Here is a 10,590-nt window from a genome sequence, read left to right as displayed (position 1 = left end):
TCCTACTCAGTCTGTGTCTCATAGGAGGGCTGTGGGCAGTTCAGAAACCTGTCCACCAGTGACATCATCGTTAGGCAGTTATTATTTTTAAACAATATTTTTTTACAAAAATGTTTAGATTTTTATTATCGTGAGAACGATGGCTTCCATTTTCGCATTGCAACTTTTCAGGAATAGAAAGCCTGCAGTTTCAATTGCAATTAGCTTGGATTCCCCATCGATGATGTCACTGGTGGACGGGTTTCTGAACTGCCCACAGCAGTCCCCATGAACAGACTAGTAGAAAAACAATTGTGCCATTTTTCCATGATTAGTGAGGACCTAGTATACTGTATAAAGATAGTTTGAAAAGTGGTGAAGTGGTCCTTTAAACCCTGTTTTATACTTCATTGCGCAACAGTGTCGTCCAAAAATAGAAATTAGCAGATCTACAAGATCTCCATGCGTCCATGGGACACACATGCTATGTTGTCAACAACAAATTCCATCTTAAGGAAATGCAGTAATTTATTTTTAAAATCCACCGCATCTTACTTTATCCTTAGTTATGAACAACAACATCGGTGTAGAAATCACCCGATAAGAGACATAGCGTTGAGACAGCCAGCTAGATTGCCACCGTCATAGTTAGTAAATAATACGGAAATCAAATAAGTTGACATCCATCAGATGTTTGGAAACAATGCTTTGTTCTGTGTAAAACGCTGCAGAGGTCTGAGTTCTACATTCTACACCATTAATCTGTTTTATGCAGAGAATTTGGCTGAATTTGTAAAGACAAACAGTCTAAACAGATCCATAACAACTAGAATGACTCACACTTAAAGGACCACTTCACCACTTTTCAACTTATCTTAGTTATAGAAAAATGTTGTGAAGCCTCAGACAGTATGTGAAATAATAGAATTAATGAAATATAGGCTACAGACCAGAGTCCTGCACCGGGTCGGATACCCCGTGGGTACCCGAGTTTGACGGGTGGGAACGGGTGGAAAATATACTTTTAAGTTAACGGGTGCGGGTACGGGCAGGACGCAACGAAACACGGGTGGGTGACCTTTTTTAATCAGCGGACTGCACGATGTTATAAACATCAGCAGAGCTGGGGGTTTTCTCAACAGCGGAGACAAGTTAAATCCGTCACATGCCCAAGGAATTGTCAGTGATGTCACATCACTGCCGATTGCTTCATAATGGCGTTCTGTTTCTGCTCCTGTGCTACTTCCTTGTTGCATAGCAGTGACATCACGGCCGAATCCTTGCTTCCTTATCGTAGCATTTCACGTGTGGAGTTTATTTTTTTATCACCAGGCTGCAGCCTGTATATGTAGCCTATATTTTCGTTCGCTCGTGCTGATATAACACCAAGGGATTATAATGCCAACATTCAACACAAGATGTAAAGCTAAACCAAGGTAATGTTGGCCTAATGCTTCACTCTGTCTAAGTGTAAATAAAGTTAAAAAGATTAGCCTGATGAGTGATGACCGTGTTTGAAACAGCCTCGGATCAAGACGGTCGACTCATCAGGCTAATCTTTTTTATCATCCTCTCCTTGTTGATATATTATGCCAATATGCCATTTAGGTCGAAATATAACTTTATGCTGTGAATCATAATAAGCAGCAGTAGCCTCAGTCAACTACATGTCTTCCGTTCCGCCCACAACCACCACCACACCACATGCGGTGTTGGATGAAATAAAGTCAATGATAGCTATCGGTGCCTGTGATACGAACGGGTAATGGGGCGGGTAACAGGTCCAATTTTTGACGGGCGGGGCAGATCTGGTTTCGAGTTTTATATAACTCATGGGTAACGCCGTAACGGGCAGGTTGCAGTACTGATGATTGACGGGCTGGACGGGTGTGGGTTTCAAAAATTGGACCCGAGCAAGACTCTGCTACAGACCATTATTTATTAGAAAACAATAGATCCACATGGAAACAGCGAGGCGCCAATGTGGATCTGCGATGTCATGTGACCAGCCTGTGACATCAGTCATCTATTCTATGACATATGACTCCAAATATGGTCAAGGTTTCAGCCCAATCGACTTCAATCATAAAAGTTAAATATTTCCAAAAGTATAAATTAAAATGGCACCTCCGTAGTCTACTGGGAGCACCCATGCAAAGTTTTTTTTTACATTTTAACGCTTATTTTATGTGAAACTGAAATATCCCTTTAAGGGTCGTTAGTCCGACATGCGGGAACAACGGTCGGACTACCACTCGAACATGCGCTGCTCCCGTACTTGCGGTTATGGTTAGGTTAGGGATAGAGGTATAGGTTGTCGGTCTAATGGCCGTCGGACCAAAACCCGTAATAGTGATGCATGAACTACAGTAGGTAAGAGTTATGAGAGCTACAGTGCCGAATCAACCCCTCCGAGTGATTATTTGTGAGTCTCCTCCCTCCGAGTGGGTTAAGAAACTGTTGGACGACCAAAAACACTAGCTGGGGTTCCTGTGTTGAGATGTACCAAGTGGTAAACCAAACAATTATGCTTCCCCTCTCAGACGGGTGGCTTGCATCTCTCTTAGAGATAAGGTGAGAAGATCAGTCACGCGAGAGAGACTCAGAGTAGAGTTTCTGCTTCTTCGCTTGGAAAAGAGCCAGCTTAGGTGGTTCGGGCATCTGGTCAGGATGCCTCTCGAGCGTCTCCCTAGGGAGACGAGAAGTATGAGATGGAGGAATTATATCTCCAAAATGGCCTGGGAACGCCTCGGGATCCCTGAAATGAAGTTACTAACGTTGCTCTGGAGAGGTAAGTCTAGACTAGAGCTCTCTGGTGGACGCGACCCGACTACCAAAAATGATGTGCATATTGGCAGTGTTGTAGTGCTACTTTTAGAATTGGGGGGACGGCCCGGCCCCATAAGACACGTTCTCGCACACATGCATGGGCGCAACGCACGCAGACACACACTATTAAAACAGGGTTTACAATGCTTATCCATAAAAGTAATGACCAAAGGTAAAAGTTAAAAAAACATATTTTTGCAGAAAATAATATTTTAGACGTGAGAGAAGTCAGGGGATGCCGCTCCCCCGTGTCCCCTCCCCCCCTCACTACACCCTGCATATTGGTAAAGTCATTGAAATAGTTCATTTTCTAAAATTATACCCCTCAATTTGACACGATTTGATTGTCGTTTTATTTCCACAATTCCAGGTCTGCGTTAACCCCTTAAAAATCATACTTTATTAACAAGAGTCCCCCTGGGATCTCTATACAGTACGTTTTTTCCCCTCTGTCTACCCGAAATATAATTGTAGAAAATAGCCAATCCACAAGCTAGTAGATAGCCTAATATTCGCTCTAGAATAGGGACGCTATGGTTGATGTGGTTACTTTTTCAGTAGGCCTAACTAACGGCTGTGTGAGCGTCCAAACGCACATTACACTCCCATGAGTCCCCAGCAGCCTTCTGTACAAAACCCAGCAGCACACAACACAACACTCTGGAGGTCATTCAGCGAGGCTTTAACCAACAGGCCCTAAACATTAGGCCTTTGTGCTTCCAGAAACATCATCCTCTGAGTTTTTTTTAACCCTGCAGAGCAGAGCTGCAATGTGCTGACACCACCATCTGCTGCTGTGAACCTTCTAGCCCAGCAATATTCCTCATGTCCCATCGGACACACACTGCACGTAACCACCACAACTAAACAGACACACGATTTGCATATAGGCTATATCAGTGGTTCTCAAAGTGAGGTCCCAGGACCAACAAGGGTCCTTGGGGTAGTTCCAAGGGGTCCACAGCGACCCCTTGGAACTACTTAATAGTTCAACCACTATAACCATGATATACATCAGCTATTTGAAAATACCAGATCTACAAGATTGTAGATTAAAACAATAACAAAAAACAATAAAACAATAAGCCACAAGAGGTCTCAGGTTACCTTGTATTGTATAATGGCTGAGAGGCGTGGTGAGACACGACGCGCAGCTGAGTGTCTCCAACCCTCTCAGACATTATAAAATACAGGTAACCTTGGACCTCACGTGGCTTATTGCTTTTCTAAAACGGTTACAAACATAGCAATATTAACATCACAAAACTGCCGAATTCACAAAAGTTAATAATTGAGTACCACAGACGAAAAACAGTCTAAGTCCAAATTTCAGACTGACCCCTCCACGAAAAGGCCTCGTTGTCCTGAACCCTTATCTATCATTTATATATTATGGATCAATAGTGTGGACTTAGACTGTTATTCGTCTGTGGTACTCAATTAGTAATTTATAATCCAAAATAAAGTATATTCTGCCAATATATAACATTGGCAGAAAACACTTTGTTTGCAATCATTTGTGTGCTAAAAAAAAGTGACTGACACCTGCTTCACTATTTTAGAAGAATCTGTAAGGAACAAGTTCCGGCGAGCCGCCCCGCGTCCGACACGGTCGTGTGGGGGTCCCCATGGGGGTCCCTCTACTGTACTGTACCATCACTGTGTACTGTCACTGTACTGTACTGTCACACCCGAAAATCATATATACAGTTATTGTGTGTGTGTGTGTGTGTGTGTGTGTGTGTGTGTGTGTGTGTGTGTGTGTGTGTGTGTGTGTGTGTGTGTGTATTACTTTGAACAACAGTGATACTTGGTGGTGAAAACCAACCAAGCGCTATTTTCGTGTTCGGACACAGCCAGCCAGGGACCCAGGGACACAGCCAGCCAGAGACACACAAAGATCCGTATAGGAGTGGTTGCACCACTCAAAAAGCCAATCTACAGGCTCATAGTGTCACATTTTTACGTAATGTGTTAAAGTGTTTAACTTCAAAGTCATGTTTTGAGGTAAGAGCTTCAAAACCTAAGGTAACCTAAAGTAAGAACCTCTAACACCTAAACTGCTTAACACATGGAGCCATGTCTGCTTTCTCAGTGGCTGACCTGGAACATGCTAGTCTGTCAGCGATGATGCATGGATGACTGATGACCGACAGCCAAGCATACAGATATGCAGGATGATTGACTGATGTCGGTGTAGCATACAGATATCTAGACTAGCAGTAATAACCCAGGTATCGATCCCAACATTGAGAAATGCATTCGTCACTGTTCACCTCCAACTGAGAAATACATACAAGATTTGTATGTACCAATTATGATTTGTGATGAATTAGCCCAAAAATGACTATTGTGAATGTGCTACAACAAGACAAAAATCACACTTGTGTGAAGTGAGGGGTGCTCTTATCATCATCATCATCATCATCATCATCCATCAGCCTAGCTCTGGTCCATAGCCCTAATGCCCTTTGCTGCATTAAAGGCAACTAGACCTGTACGTGCCCGTCGGCTACCGGCCTACTTGGGAACGATGCAACTTGGGAACCTAATAATACCCGTTGTCAACTTGTCATAGCACCCGTTTTAACTATCTGTCTGTGTCCCACATGGAGATCTCTGATCTGCCTGTGTCTGAAGAGGGCAAACTGACTGACTGTGAAAAGTGGACTGGTTAAGTAGGCTAATCGATTGTCAGGTGTGGGGTTGCGATGGCAATCAATTGTCTGAGGCAGAGGCTGGAAATTGCACAGGTGAGGGGAGTGTGTGTGTGTGTTGTGAGCGCCGCGGTGCACTGTGTTATACTATTTATAAATCAGCGTAGTAGTAGGCTATAGATATAAAATGGTCCCCTTTCATGGTAATTTACAAGACAGTGTGGTATAATGTCTAACAGTCAGGCAAGGCAAGCTGTAGACCTACATTATAACAATAACATGCTTGCTGTCAGTGTAATGATTAAAAGCGCCTTCCTCAAAGAAAAATGAAGAGGGGAAAGCGTCCAGACCAGCCAATCAAATAATCACATTCCGTGCTACAAACACACACAAAGCTGTGCACAGGAGAGGCTAGCGCCCCTCAAAAATCAAATCATGATGAACTCGGGATCCACGACATGGAACAGCGTGGCACCAATGTGGAGCTCGTTCTTCATGTGTCCAGCCTGTGACATCAGTCAATTGTGATGTCAGTCGTTTATGACATATGTATGACACAACCATGTACAGTGACTGTATGACTCCAAATTTGGGCAAGGTTTCAACAAGACATTTAGCAGTGATCGGTCCAACAGTTTGCGAGATTAGCCACAGACACAAACAGATGCATAGACAGCTAGACTCCTGCCGAGCTGTGCCATAAAATATACTTCATTGAACCTCGTTGTTGTAAATACATTTGAAAGATATGTGTCCATCTATTCTAATCTAATCAAATAGAAAATAATTGACCTTTATTGATGCTGCAGGGAAGGTTCAAGCACTGCAGCAACAGTTAAAACAGATGTGTAACTTTCCTCTTCCACCCGGGATTTGAACCCAGTTTCCTGAGCAAGTGCTGAACTAATAGAGCCTGCCAGCTTGCTTTAGGGGTCAGGGATAAATTGGTAAATTGACCAAATAAAAGTCTCAATAGAAGAGCAGGGAGACAAAATACAATCACCCAATTGTATAAGTTCTATGTAACTGTATTGTATGCATCGTAACATGCTCTACCATAGAGATTGGTTACATTTTATTTAAAAACAAAGTTACATAGTCCTGCTTTAAGTTACAGGTACAGAGTACTGTGCAGTAGGGCGCTAAGAAAATATCACAAACAAATCACTAACACTGGTTGTACAACCTATACAAATAGCCTGCACTATGCGGGACAAAAGATACGCACTCTCCCGCCCAGAGCAACAACAACTTTGTAAGCAAACGGTGCACAGTAATCAACTACATTTGTAATGTCACTGATCGATACTCATAATTCCAGCATTATCCAGTAACATTGCGCTGTGCTGTGCTGTGCTCAGTTTTTATTACGGTCTTCTGCAACCAATACAAGCAACTTTTAAAGCCTGGAAACTGCTGCTGACACCAAATACCAGCGGCATCATTGCATCACTAAGTGAAACACATGAAAAGGAAAGTGGGTGTCCACGATGAGTGAGACAACACACCACTAACACGCAGCAATCAATGACACCAAAACGTCAGACCACAACAGCTGGCAGCCGGATGCCACAACTGAGCAGCACGCCCGAGGCTTTCTCCCTCCAGAAATGTCTCCTCTTCCCATGGTGGTAATACCTTGTGAATGCGAGATATTAAACTGAATATGATAATATTTTCAACATCAAGGTTTGGTTCTGTAACACTGAGTGTGCACAACCTAACCTAACGTTACATGCACATAAATGGGATCAAATGGGTGTGGGACTGTGGCCTAAATAACATAAGAAATTGGAGGTCTCTGAAATTGAAGAGGTTGAGAATCACTGTTAAACTAGAAAAAGTTCCCCTCGGGGCTCAGGTCTCCACCAGGCCAGGTCAGGTTGTGGCCTCCTGGTGGCGCTATAATAGGCCAATGTGAAAAGGGTGCCATTTGTTCTTACACCATTGATCCAAAAATCCACCTGTTGGTGGCGCTATAACAGGCCAATGTGAAAAGGGTGGGATATATTCCTCAGCCTAGTAGGAAAGTGAAAGTCTGTGAAAGATTTCACGCTGCGTTCATGATTTGAGGCTTTTTGTTTCAAAAGGGCCAATCCTGCAAACTTTGAAAGCCAATGTTAGCCAATTAGGATGGAATATGAAATATCGGACAGATCCATCTTGAACACATTACGATTTGCGGGATTTTTGGGCAGAATCTGGAGGAGTAATATCAAAACATGTGTTTTTCAAAAGTCTGCCTCCTGGTGGCGCTATATCAGGCCGTTCTGGAGATTTTGGGGCAGAGGTTCATCGTTGGCATCCAGGGAGTGTGTGTGCAAAATTAGCTGTTCACAGACGGACAGACGGACGGACGGAGTGCATCCGACAAAAATCACCAAGCAGGTTAAACTATGATCACAGTCCACATACCTTAGGGGGTGTGTTTTTGATCCATGTCAACAACTTGCTTGTGCACCACTACCAGCATCGAATAAAAGTACAGTACGACACACACACACACACACACACACACACACACACACACACACACACACACACACACACACACACACACACACACACACACACACACACACACACACACACACACACACACACACACACACACACACACCTAATGAAGCACACCTAATGAAGCAATGTTTCAGCTATGCAATCAACCCCATATTTGCACCTCAATAAGCAACACAAAATGATTTGATCTAGCAGCAGTTCAAAACTCATCCCTCCATGATTTCATTACACATTGTCAAGCCCAGGTTACCAGACCAGACCCTGGTCATGCACCGTATAGACATGGCATCCACATAGAAGCATTCCTTCATATTTGTTCCAGCAAATATGCCAAGGAATGTCTCACAACAACACAACCTTCAGTTGGCCTGTTAATATTTTGTCACAGCAAGCAGTCAGTGTTGCGTCACCCCAACCGGTGGTGGTATCCCCCTGCTCTGTGATCCAATCCCCCTGCCCGGACCCTGGTGGTTTGTAGGCTATAGGTCCACTGCTGCATTGCATCTTCCCCAGACAGCCATGCGGTAGGTCGGGTACTAGGTGTCAAAAGAACCAGGCCACGGACAGAGCAGAGGGGAGGGGGTGTTGTGACCAAATAATTGGTCCTTAATCGCACACTACTAGACTGGTGTGTCAGTGCTAGACCGGTGTGTGTGTGTGTGTGTGTGTGTGTGTGTGTGTATAAAATAAGCGACTGTGACATTGGAAAAATAAGACAGTGAGTGCACACATGGCCCAGTGCCAGTCATAATAACTCATCATCCATCTGAACAAGCACTGTATCTTTAAAAATAAAAATAAATAATAGGCCCTGACAACTTGACAGGGGAAAAACTTTGTTGGGAGACCTGGGCCTGTGGATGTGTAACTCTCTGAAAGTGGTACAAAGGTAATAAAATGGACCGGGGTCCATTTGATTACACTTGTACCACTCTGACTCTCAATTTATTATTTAATGGATGTCCTCCTGCAATGAAGAGGGGGGTTCTAGGTTCTGGTTGAGGATGGATGGACAAAATTGGACAATATGGCCTGCTGTGGCCCCAATGGGTGCTACTCTTACTCCTCTATGCGTCTCTCCCCCTCTCTTTCTTTCTCTCTCTCTCCTCATCCCCCCTTCCTTCCTTCCTTTCCTTCGCGACGCCATCTGTTTGTGTGGCATGAGAGAATGTGGAAGTCAAAAAAGAAAAGAGAGAGACCGACATTTTGACTCTATAGTTGCCTGACCTACATCGCCGGGCTCCGAGGTTTTTTTTGTTCAGCGGTGGAATTAAAGCGAAGCCCCCGCAAAACGGACACACGCACACCAAGAACATTATTATGAATAATAGTAATAATTTAGTGTCGCTTGGTTCAAAAAGGAGGGATGTGGTAAGTTCGGGTAGGTAGGAAACCCTCCTCCTCGCCGGGGCTAGCCGGACAAGTCAACTGCCAGCCCCTTATTTATTATTGTTATTTTTGTCAGTAGTGTTTACACCGCTTAGAAATACATGCATTCCTTCACTCACCTGGTTCCAAAATCGGTTTATGGTGGCGACGTGACTGTGGTTATTTGTAGATATCGGGAAACGGGTCCTTCCAACGGCTGCAACGGTCCGCGGGTCCCCGTTGTGTTGTAGCAGGAAGGAAGGAAGCTAGGATAGGAAGGAAGGAAGGGAACGAAAAGAGGGGGTGACGTGAATGAATAAACAACTCAGCTCCTCGCTACGCTACAAGTACACCACATTATTATTTATTTTTTATTTAACCGTGTTATTAATTCATATGTACATGTTTTATGCAACAAAAAAAGAAAAGAATCCCTGCTTTCTCCTTGTACCTCCTTCAAATTAATTCACCTTGCAGGCTTGCATAGTCAAGCTCAGGTGACAGGTCTTCTTGATTTTTTTTCTTTCTCGTGCTACCTATATTCTTATTTTATTTTCAAAGAAGTGACAACCAATTTCTATTATTTATTTTTCTTTCTAATTTGTCACACATTATCAACCACCAGATGTCGCTGTAAAGCATGCATCCTGTAGATTAGCTCTGGTCCATATAGCCTAAAGGGCCATTTCACCCCTTTTGCAACCAGATCTTATTGTCTCCACCAGGCCGATGGCATGGTAGTCCTTGGGCCGGATGAAGTATCGTTGCCACTAAAAGGGACAAGACATATGTGGTATCTTTTTGTTCGTCTGACATCCAGGAGTGTTAAAATGTGTGATCCATGTGTCCGTTCGTGTATCCGTCCATCCGTTACCAGCTAATCTCCGGCACCGTTAACCCGGCCGATGCCAAACTTTGCACACACACTCCCTGGATGCCAATGACGAACCTCTGCCCCAAATTTTCCAGAACGAATAGCGCCACCATCAGGCGTGGAGCCAGGAATTCTTCATGAGTAAGGCATAGCCAATACGAGGTAGGCAGGCCAGGCACCCGGCCGCAGCCTATAACAAGCCTATAACAAAATGGAGTCTAATAACAGCATGACTTCATGTGGATCTCAGACTTCATGTGGTCAGTCTATGATCTCATCATAACATTGCAAATGTTATAGTATCATAAAATTAATGCAACAACAATAGCGATACAGATAACGATTTTAAAAAGACCCCTGAGA

This window comes from Electrona antarctica, assembly GCF_951216825.1.
Source record: "Electrona antarctica genome assembly, chromosome: 3".
In the NCBI taxonomy this organism is placed as follows: Eukaryota; Metazoa; Chordata; class Actinopteri; order Myctophiformes; family Myctophidae; genus Electrona; species Electrona antarctica.
Note: the sequence above shows the minus strand (reverse complement) of the source record.